A 12,500-nucleotide genomic window follows, 5' to 3' on the forward strand; every position below is an offset into this window, starting at 1 on the left:
ACTCCTTGGAAAATGTGTAATAGACCATGCTATTTTCATAGGAAGACAGCAGCAAGAGAACTTCTTAGTCGAGACTAAAGCTATGTAGCTAGCATCTGTCAATCTGAAGAAGGCCTTTCAAAGGCCTTTCAGTCTATATGTGTGTATTCCTCTGAGTTCATGTGCATGTATGCTTCCAGTGCCAGATCATTCTGTTGCCAACAATGTCCAGTCAGCTGTGCCAAATTATGAGAGACCAAATATCAGTATCAAATGATTTATTTGTTCTGGGATCAAACGTAGGGTGAGGGTAAATGCGATGGGGAATAAAGACATTGCAAATGGCTGATGTACAGCAGGATGTAGCAGTGAGAGTTTTAGTAAAATAAATTCTTTTCAGTACTTAGAAGGTTCCATAGAAGTATTTGGCAGCTTCTGTTACCTAAGAGACCTAATCAGTTGTGTAGGTGACTGCACTGAAAGCGAAGTAGACAGAATAAGAACAAGATAGAATAAGTTCAGGGAGCTATTACATATGCTAGCAACAAGGGGTTTCTCTCTTCAGGCAAAGGGTTTGTGTTGAAAGTACAATACTGCATGATTATTAGATGTGGGTGGAGGTACAATGGCCCAGTGGTTAGGGCAGCGGACTTGCGGACATAGGATCGCAGTTTCGATTCCCAGACCGGGCATTGTGAGTGTTTATTGAGCGAAAACACCTAAAGTTCCACAGGGCTCCGGCAGGGGATGGTGGCGAATCCTGCTGTACTCTTTCACCACAACTTTCTCTCACTCTTTCTTCCTGTTTCTGTTGTGCCTGTAATTCAAAGAGTCAGCCTTGTCACACTCTGTGTCACACTGAATATCCCCGAGAACTGCGTTAAGGGTACACGTGTCTGTGGAGTGCTCAGCCACTTGCACGTTAATTTCACGAGCAGGCTATTCCGTTGATCGGATCAACTGGAACCCTCGACGTTGTAAGTGACGGAGTGCCAACAACAACAATTAGATGTGGACACAGAGTGTAGAGGATATGTGGAGTTTGGGGAGAATTGAAATAAGGATGCTATGCTGAATATGTAATATCATTGTGCATGAGCAATGTGGTACCTATGAGCTGAGAGAAGAAGAAAAATGGATATAAGAGGAATCAGATATAGTGTGGAAGAGAGATAGCTGTTTTATCCAGATATAGAATGTTAGTTCATCTGTCGCTGTTGGTGATAAGCAAGAAAATCACATGGAGAAGAAGTCAGGTCACAGTGTGTTTTGCTGCGGCTAATCAGCCCGATGTTTGTTTGGAAGGTTTTGCTGTAGCATGGGCATTGGTGATCTGCTGGGACCGAAGACAAGGAATTGGTTCTGTACTTGGGCAGTTCACATTTTTTTTTTCTTTGTGTCTCTGCAATTCTGTGCTGTTTGTAGGAGATGATACCTCTGTGGGTGCCACTTTGCTAATCAGGGGATTTTTGTTCTATGTAATGTATATGGACAATAGCAGATGAGTAAAGGAATGTCAAGAGATCTAAGTGGAAGGAAACTCTGGAAGAGAAAGACCACACACACACACACACACACACACACACACACACACACACACATCACTATATACCCTTTTATTCTTTTGTTTGAATATTGAAATCAGAATTGAGAGAAAAGAGAAAAAAGGTAAAAACAACTGTTGCTAGATTCTCTAGTTTTATGCTTTGAATCCAAAATGAAAGCCAATCCTAAATATTGCTGTTGCTTCACATCTTTCTGTGCATGGAATAAGTAGCAGATTGACTACAAAACAGAGGGTATGGGTATGCTTGAAAGGTAGAGTAGTCGAGTGATGGAATGTTTGATGTTAGCTTCACAGCCTCAACCATAAATTGAATGAAGGAAACAATCCTGCAGCAGATTAACTGAATCATGTTTGAAGTTAAATGTACGTCTGGTTCACTTGATGCCATAAATTGGTAATGGTCTTTTTCTCTTAGATATCTTGGCTTGATTACAATTAATATTAATGATTTCTTTGAAAATGGTCGGTTATATTCTCCTGGATGAATGTCAGTATGTCACAAACCCTTCAATTTCGGCGAGTGGACATGATCTCCAAATTGAGAAGAGGAATAATGCTAAAGTATTTAGTGTGGTATTTAATTTTCTCCCTCTCGTTTACAAGATCAAATCTATGAGGAAGGAAGAAAGAAATCGAAGCACTGCTGTGTGTATAATATTCCATCGTTTATATAATATGGAGATGCTACTATGATTAATTATTGAATGAGGAGAATGTTTGCAAGATGAGCTATCTATCACATCTGCACCCAACAAAGAGAACAGATATTGAAATTGACAGAACTGTATTGTTAGAAGAGGGTTTAAGAATTTGATGATGGGAAAATCAGTTGAATCTTCAGGGATCGTTGCTGACTTGTTAAAAATAGCTGGCAAATTAGGAGAGGCATTCATCACCTGCATAGTTATTCATGTAATATAACAGGGTATTAAGGTGGTGAGCTGGCAGAATCATTAGCACGCCAGGTGAAATGCTTAGTGGTATTTTGTCTGCCATTATGTTCTGAGTTCAAATTGCACTGAGGTCGAATTTGCCTTTCATCCTTTTGGGGGGTGATTAAATAAATACCAGTTACACACTGGGGTCGATGTAATCGACTTAATCCATTTGTCTGCCCCTTCTATGTTTAGCCTCCTGTGGGCAATAAAAAATGAATATAACAGGGTGTTATAACCCAATTGTTGGTTTAACAGTATCTTGATTAACTGCTACAGGGGGAAAGAAAATCTAGAAAGAAACTAGGAATAACAAATTTAAGGACTCTTCTCCTCCTCCTCATTATTTAACACCCATACTTCATGCTGCATTGAGTCCAATGTCTAATTCGACATGATTTCTATAGCTGGATGTTCTTCCTAATGCCAACCATTTCATAGAGCATACTGGCTGGGATTTTTTGTTCTTTCTTTTCCCACTGGCACTTCTGATGTGACCAAGTATCCCACAAAACAAAACCCCTCAAGATCGAGGAGAAGAAAAACAGAAATGAAGGCTAATCCCTGATTGTTTAAACTTCATGAAATGCTTGAAAAAGAACGGCAATAAGTAGTAGCAAGATGTTATACTTGGTAAGGTTTGTCAAACCCATTGAAGCACAAAACAAACATAAAATGAAAATGATAAGCTTCCAGATAGTTTCTTTTCACCAATTTCTATTGAGAAGTCTTTGACCTATCTGAGACTATGGTGGAATAAAAACTTGTCCAAGACTATGCATAATGGCATCGAATTTTTATGAAGCATCACACCTGTACCTATATATCTACAAGGGAATGTTTAAGGGTGAACCTTTGCATTCATGTAATTGTTTGTTATGGAATTAAGAAATAGTGGTAATAATTTTATCTAGCGACAAAGAAGTGGTCTTTAAGAAAAAATGATGTCATCTTTTGACAAGTTTGAAAAATTTGTTATGTATGATTGATTTTATCGCAATATATTACAGGTGTTTGTTTTGTTGGCAGCAAAGCAATTAAACACTAGAGTTGCACAGTTGCAGAATATTCTTAAAGCTTTTCTGATGAACTAATAATAACCAGAAGCTAGACAATGTGTAATGAAGTTACAAGTTTAATTGTATTTAAAAATGATTGTTATTCATGATATAACTCAGGTGTGTAGCTTTTGGCTAAGAAATTTCTATAGAAGAAATCATTTCATTTTTCATTTTACTTAGTGTTGCTGGAGACAAATAATATCAATATCATCTCTAATATTACCAAAAACAATTTGATAAATATAATTTCCAATGGCATGTATACACTACAGTTCAATAGATATGATTAGCCCCGAACAATTTTTCTGGTGAGATTTTGAATGCTGAATCTAATGGCAGATGCAATGAGAACACTAGGTATTGTGCAACATTTTCCATTGTTCAGCCATTCCATTGTGCAATTATAGGAAGAATACATCAATGATTGAGCTGACTCAGCTGTAGTGCAATTACATTTTTCCTTGGCAAGATATCTTGTATTGGAACAAATAATGTCTCTATGACAGACATAACGCAACCACGTTTTCTAAACAACTGACATTTCAATACTGGTTGATAGCCTGGTGAATGATTACTCAGTCACTTTTATTTTCACACAAGTTACTAGTAATTTTCTAATACCTTTACCTTGATGGACAAGTACATCATATTGATCAACCATCAGAATACGACATGGTTTTATTGATCTTTCACAAAAGTTATGTAGCATTTGCTGCTAATCTCTGTGGATTACTGTGAAAATGAGATGTTTAATTAAAGGAGAGAGAAGAAAAGGAAACAAGAATAAATATGGTTGACTGATTAAGAAGCTTGCATTGCAACCCTGGGGTTCTGAGTTCAGTTCCTGACCAGCTGGTACTTTGTTAGTAAATATGGTAGATGGAAACTATGAGTGGTTGTGTGGTAAGAAGCTTGCTTACGAAGCAGATGGTGTCAGGTTCAGTTCCACTGTGTGACACCTTGGGTAAGTGTATTCTACTATAGTCACGGGCTGACCAAATCCTTGTGAGTGGATTTGGTTGATGGAAACTGAAAGCCCGTTGTATGTGTGTGTGTGTGTATGTGTGTGTGTATGTGTGTGTGTATGCGTGTGTGTGTTTATGTACCTTTGTTTGTCTCCCCACCATCACTTGACAACCGATGTTGGTGTGTTTATGTCCTCGTAATCTAGCGGTTCAATAAAGGAGACCGATAGACTAAGTACTATGCTTACAAAGAATAAGTGCTGGGGTCAATTTGTTCGACTAAAGGCGGTGCTCCAGCATGGCCACAGTCAAAAGACTGAAACAAATAAAAGAATAAAAGAATACACACACACACTCACGTATATGTATGAAAACGCGGAAGGGGTACTGAACTCCAAAGCACATGATTGGAAATGAACTTGTTAACCACACAGACACACACACACACACACACACACGTGCGCATACATATATATGCTATTTAAGGTGAACATTAATTTAAGGTAAAAAAAAAAGACGTAGTTTGCAGTATGCTGTATCCCCACCGTCTATATACTTATAGGTTTTGTTTCATATATATATATATATATATATAAGCAATGTTAATTCTCTAAATGAAGTATTAACAGTAACTGCACGATAAAGTGAAGTGTATTGCCACTTAAGTGTGGCTGACCCCTAGGGGTTGATGCTACTGTTGCTTTAGCCCCAGGAGGACACAGTAGTGTGTCGATAAGCCAGCTGGAGGAGATGTCCTCCTGGGGCTAAAGCAACAGTAACATCCACCCCTAGGGGTCAGCCACACTTAAGTGGCAATATACTTCACTTTATATATATACATATATATATATATATATATATATATATATATACATATTGAGGTTATGAGAGGTAATGGTGTCAATAAGACCCAAAGGTGTCAGGTAATGGTGAGTAAATTCTATGGATGGACCATAGTTAAGCTCCAGGTTCGATGATTATGCGAATAAGGACTTCAATGTAGGTCATATATATATATATATATATACATACACATACATTACATGGGCATTGGACGTCACCGACAATAAACAACAGGAAATACGAAAACAAATGAGTTAAATACACAAATGAGAGAAAAAAAAGGACAAGTAATAAAGTAATACAAAGAAGGACCCTTCATCAGTTGTTGGCTGTCTATCTACTCCCCATTTCGAGCAAGGCATGGTTGTGTGGTAAGAAGCTTTCTTCCCAAACACATGGTTCTGGGTTCAGTCCCACTGCATTGCAACTTGGGTAAGTGTCTTCTATTAGAGCCACAGGCTGACCAAAACTTTGTGAGTGGATCTGGTAGACAGAAGCTGAAAGAAGCACATTATGCATACACACACATGTATGCACACACAAACACGTGCATACATGCCGTGAAATAATTCTTACAGGATTGTGCTCAAAGGAAATTGTTTAACTTGAAGAAAATTGTAGAATTCAGTTTGTCTGTTTTATATAACTGGCAGTTTATGCATATAGCTAGAGGACAAGTTTACAGATATGCTGTCAAAATGGCTAAGTAAATAGAAGAGACAGAGAGAGAGAGAGAATGAAAAAGATGTAGAGGAAAGAGAGGGAAGACAGATTTTACAGAGATTGAGAGCGACAGAGAGGTAGAGTGACTTTAAGATAGTGAGATAGCTAAAAGGAAGCCATTTTCCTTTTGATTCCAGACTTTAATCAGTGGTTATTTGGAAGGTGTGTTTACATGTCTAATGTCTATCTTTCTTCATTCTGGATAATTGAGATGCATTGGATTTTCATGGTATTACGTTTGTGTTGGGGAATTTTGGTATTTCTATGTTATTGTGCATTTAAATATGTGTTTGTCTGTGCAAGTTTGTGTATTTGATGCCTGAACAAAACAAGGATAACAAATAAAACGCATCTGTTTTCTTTTTTTTTCTTTTACTGGTTTCTGTCATCTGACTGTGGCCATGCTGGGGCACCACCTAGAAGAATTTCTTTTAGTTGAATGAATCAGCCCCGGTACTTATTTTTGTTCTTTTTGTCTATTATTTATTTATTGATATCTTTTTGTTGAACTGCTAAGCTATGGGGATGTTATCACATCACCACCAGTTGACAGGCAGTAATGAGGGATAAACACAAATAGAAAGATGCACACACACACACACACGCCAACATACACCCACCAACACACACACACACACTCATGCCAACGCATGCACACATACACACACACACATGTACTCACACATGCACATACACATGCACACATAAATAAAGGCTTCTTTCAGTTACCGTCTACCAAATCCACTCACAAAGATTTGATTGGCATGAAGGTATAATAGAAGACACTCGTCCAAGTTGCCATACTGTGGGACTGAACCCAGAACCATGTGGTCGGAAAGCGAACTTCTTACTACACAGCCATGCCTGCTCCTTGGAGAATTTTACAAAATGTGCATCATGGAAGCATGCATGACTCACTACATTACACACCAGTGTAACCATTATGAGGAGATTATGGATAACTAAAGAGCTTAATCCACATTTTCCGTGTAATAAACAATTGCAAAGTGAACTACTACCATCTCTGCAGAAGATAAAACTCTAGTTTGTTACGTAATTCGGTTCAGGAAAAGATTTGAAATCAGCAACTAAATCATATGTAGAACTCATAAATTTTACAATTCTCCTGCTGGTTGAAATTCGGCCTTAAATAGGCTAAACTTTGGTATTTGAGAGAATTAACGTTGCTCTACTTTGGCAACAACTAAATCTATCGGAAAGAATACAAATGTGTTTGGTAAGTTCAGCTGCAGTATCAAGTGAAGAAACTCATGTTTTCTTGTGCGTATATATACATATGTGGAGGCACAATGGCCCAGTGGCTAGGGCAGCGGACTCGAGGTCATAGGATCGCGGTTTTGATTCCCAGACCGGGTGTTGTGAGTGTTTGTTGAGCGAAAACACCTAAAGCTCCACGAGGCTCCAGCAGTGGGTGGTGGCAAACCCTGCTGTACTCTTTCACCACAACTTTCTCTCACTCTTACTTCCTGTTTCTGTTCTACCTGAAATTCAAAGGGTCAGCCTTGTCACACTGTGTCACGCTGAATCTCCCCGAGAACTACGTTAAGGGTACACATGTCTATGGAGAGCTCAGCCACTTGCACGTTAATTTCACGAGCAGGCTGTTCCGTTGATCGGATCAACTGGAACCCTCGACGTCATAAGCGATGGAGTGCCAACAACAATATATACATATATACATGTTGATGGCTGTTCACTCGTGACTGAGGAAGACCATTGCTGACCTTCAGGAACATTGTGCACTCTAGGACTAACTTATATTTTGCATTTGTGGCTCCATTGGTGGCTAATGAGCCCTGCTCTTGACAAGTGTACACGACTGCCAACATTTCAAACCAAGCTTTCCCCATTCACTAAACCAGCAGTGCACTTTCGAGCAGCATGCTTACCGCCTCCTTAACCTGACTCCTCCATCTGTGGTAATGACAGGCATTCTGCTTAATATATTTGCAGTTACTTTGATTAAATCTATGAAACATAACTGAACACAGGAGTTGATGTAATAAACTATGCCCCTCCCCTCAAAATTCCAGGCCTAGTACCTATAGACTGTTATTAGAAAATGTCATCATAACCACTCTCACCATGTCATCTTCAAATGGAAGAAAATTTTGTTTAAAGGAAAAAAAAACGTATATTAGTAGGTGCAGGAGTGGCTGTGTGGTAAGTAGCTTGCTTACCAACCACATGGTTCTGGGTTCATTCCCACTGCCTGGCACCTTGGGCAAGTGTCTTCTACTGTAGTCTTGGGCCGACCAAAGCCTTGTGAGTGGACTTGGTAGATGGAAAACTGAAAGAAGCCCGTCATATATATGTATATATATATGTGTGTGTGTATATGTTTGTGTGTCTGTGTTTGTCTCCCCAAAATCGCTTGACAACCGATGCTGGTGTGTTTATGTCCCTGTAACTTAGCGGTTTGGCAAAAAAAACGATAGAATAAGTACTAGGCTTCCAAAGAATAAGTCCTGGGTTCGATTTGCTCGACTAAAGGCGGTGCTCCAGCATGGCCACAGTCAAATGACTGAATCAAGTAAAAGAGTTAAAGAGTATTAGTTTTTAAAATTCTTTATTTTCTGATTTGATATTAGAAGTTCTATATTTTATCTTTGCAATTCCTAATACTACTAAGCTACAATTTATTAGCTTAAATTTTATATGATCCAAAGATTTGGTTTTCAAGCTTCACATCATATTGCTATCAATTAGTGTTACTGCCAGCTGAATTCTTCAAATATTCTCTACATATGAGCTTTTCTAATGGTTATTTCTGCTGGCTTCGCTATATTGGTAAAATTAGATATAAATTCTTGTGTTACCAATTACACTTAAAAACTAAATTATCACACCAATTTCTCTATTTAGACAAACTTAGCATGCAGCAAATCCTAGACACAATTTGAAAGAATTTTCAGAATAGCAGCTTATTTGATTTCCTATCAAATTGAACTTTATTGGGTTGTGGCGGAGTCATATGAGCAACATTGGTGATTATAGACAAGCTATGGCAACATACTTATTAATTTATTCATCCATTTTACAGTGTGAGAAATTCTAATGTTAATAGTGCTTCTGACTTGTCAATTTACTGTTAATTTGGCACATTTCACTATTCCATCTAATCGTTCACTGTATCTTCCGCCTAGCCCACCTCTGAGCAAGTTAGATTGAAAAATTCTCTATATTGCTTTGAGTATAGAATGGTGTTAGATTGTGAGTATGTGTGTAGAGGGTGGGGTGGGTGGGTTTAGTAATAACCTGTGTTTATTTTTCTGTGAATTGCGAGATATTTGTATTCTTTGCATTATTTATTCATGTTTGATGTCAAGGTTTCTTGAAAACAGATAAACACACACACATACATATATATACGTATATATATATATATATATATGTGTGTGTGTGTGTATGTATATATATATATATATATATATGTATGTATATATATATATATATATATATATATATATATATATATATGTATCATCATCATCATCTTCGTTTAACGTCTGCTTTTCATGCTAGCATGGGTTGGATGATTTCACTGAGGACTGGCGAACCAGATGGCTGCACCAGGTTCCAATCTGATCTGGCAGAGTTTCTACAGATGGATGCCCTTCTTAACGCCAACAACACTGAGAGTGTAGTGGGTGCTTTTACGTGCCACCGGCACAAGGGCCAGTCAAGCGGTACTGGCAACAGCTACACTCAAATAGTGTTTTATTAGGTGCCACCTGCACAGGAGCCACTCCAGCGGCACTCACAATGACCTCGCTCGAATGTTTGTGTGTGTGTGTGTGTGTGTGTGTGTGTGTGTGTATATGTATGTATATATATGTGTGTATATATATACAGACATAGACATGCATGTATATATATGTATATATATACATACATGTATATATATATATTCATACACACACATATACAAACATATATACATACATGCTTACATACATACATACATGTACAAATATATACATACATGTATCTATCTATCTATCTATCTATATATATATATATATATATATATATATATATATATGTGGAGAATTTATTATTCAGTAACTGACTCTACAACTCAGATGCATGCACACAACTACACACACACACACACACACAGACACACACACACACACATACACGCACAAACACATACAAACAATTTAACACTGTCATTTATTTATTTATTTATTTATTCATTCATTTATTTATTTATTTATTTATGGATATCTATGAGAACGCAACGTATAGTGGGCTATTGACCTACTGTCTATGTGACTACAAGAATACCAAGATCATAAGTAAATATGCTTATATTATTCCTATAGAAAAATATTGATTTAATGTAAACAATTGTTTGCGCACACCTGCTATGTGTGTACATGAAAAATCTGTCATGTGTATTTTTATCTAACATTTGTTTTTATTATATCTGTTGGCATTTTTATCTGTCTGATGTTGGAAGTTGCTATTCTCCCATATTACAGTTCATGAATTTATATTGTACATATTTATCATGTTCACAATAGTCCCTTGTCACATTGAACATATATACACAGACAAACGTTTTAAAGCAGAAAGCAAAATAAATAAAAATAACAAGGTTTCCGTTGGGATATTTTGTTGTTTGTGTGTATCTTCTGTAAATAGATTCAGTCTCACATGCTTATATGTTTGTATGTGTGTATGTTTTTCTCTTTCGCTTTTTAATGTAGAGTAAATGTTGATTGGCCCCCTACTTGGTAGCAAGGTTGTGAAAGAAAGCCCTTTGATTTGTTCATCCCTTAAAATTTAAGAAGGTCCTGCAGGTTTCGTTAGTCCTTGCTATCACAATCATTTGTAGTGTATGAATCATACTTCGGTCCAGACAACTTAGTATGTAGAGGAATTCCAGCCATATTTCGTAGTTTGCAACCTCCACAGCTCCTTTATAGGATCCAATGGCTAAGGACATCATTAGGAGGAACCAGGTCTGGTTTTGGACCCTACTCCTCTACTGTTTTCGAGGTGTCTTCAGCTCTGGTGTCGAGTGCATTTCTTCTTTCTCCTTTCCCCTGGCCTCTTTGATGCAGCGTCAACAAGTGTCAACAGGTGACTGACCATCTTGCCAAATTACCCTTTAAATACTCACTGGTAGGCTCCAGCAGCCAGAACCAGCTAGTTGTCATGTGACACTGTCTAAACTTTAACTGACCAATGGAGGGGAAGGGCCTGTAATCTTAGCTGGTGCCCTCTATAAACCTGCCTTCCAACAGTGTTGTGTTAGTTTCAGTTCCAGCAGCCAGAGCTGACCAGCTGTTTGTTGGAGCAAGCCTTCAAACCAACAGGAGGGAGCACCATGAATGAGACCGTTACCTGTTAATCAGCAATGCAACTTAAGTGTCAGCCAGTCTCACCTAGTGATGCTATTTCCCAGTTGGCATGTTATGGCTTTCAAGCCACTTTTGGTCTTCTCACTTCAGCCATATATAGAAGATGGCTTTTTCGACTGCCTCCTGTATCCTCCTTATTACTTTTCTCAGCTCTGAGCTCAAAAATGCGAACCTTCTTTTGAATACCATTGTCATTTTCCTTTCAATGAAGCCTCTAGCTGTGTGGTAAGAAGCTTGCCTTTCAACTACTTGGTTCCAGGTTCACTCCCATTGTATGGTTCCTTGGGCAAGTGTCTTCCACTGTAACCTCTGGCTGATCAAAGAATTTGAATGGATGCCCTTCCTAATGCCAAACACCCTGTGAGTATAATGAGTGCTGTTATGTGCATCAGTTTGACATACACTTTTATATGCTCTCATGGGTCAGACGAAATATGTTGAGGTGGAGTTTTTTTTGTTTTTGTGGTGGAATGCTCTTCCTGTCACAAACCCTCACCTGTTGTGAAATAAAATAAAAATTTTCAAATGCAGGACATGTTTTCTCAGAATATTGGAATAAATGGACACTGCCTGCATGATGGTGACACTCACAACTGCCTGATAATGTCAAAACAAAGAAAAAAATACACATGCATGCAATCACACACACATACATAGACGCATGCACAAACACATGCGCGCACACAAAGACACACACACACACACACACACACATGCACGCATATATGATGGGGTTCTTTGAAACACACATGCCAAAGGTGCTATATAGTGGAAGTTAACCCACAATTATGCTGCTGAGAGGTAAAGTTAACCACACGACCATGCTTGCCACTTTCTTAACCACATACGTATACACATATGCGCAAACAAATGCATGCCCACACACACATACATTCATGCATACATACATACATACATGCATGCATACATACGTACCTACATATATACATACTGCAGCTACTCTCTCTAGATTAAAAGTTCAGGTTTATACCTGTAACTATTGTGGCTCTTGGATATGTAACACACTGCCT

This window comes from Octopus bimaculoides, chromosome 12, assembly GCF_046866305.1.
Source record: "Octopus bimaculoides isolate indiv1 chromosome 12, ASM4686630v1, whole genome shotgun sequence".
Lineage (NCBI taxonomy): Eukaryota > Metazoa > Mollusca > Cephalopoda > Octopoda > Octopodidae > Octopus > Octopus bimaculoides.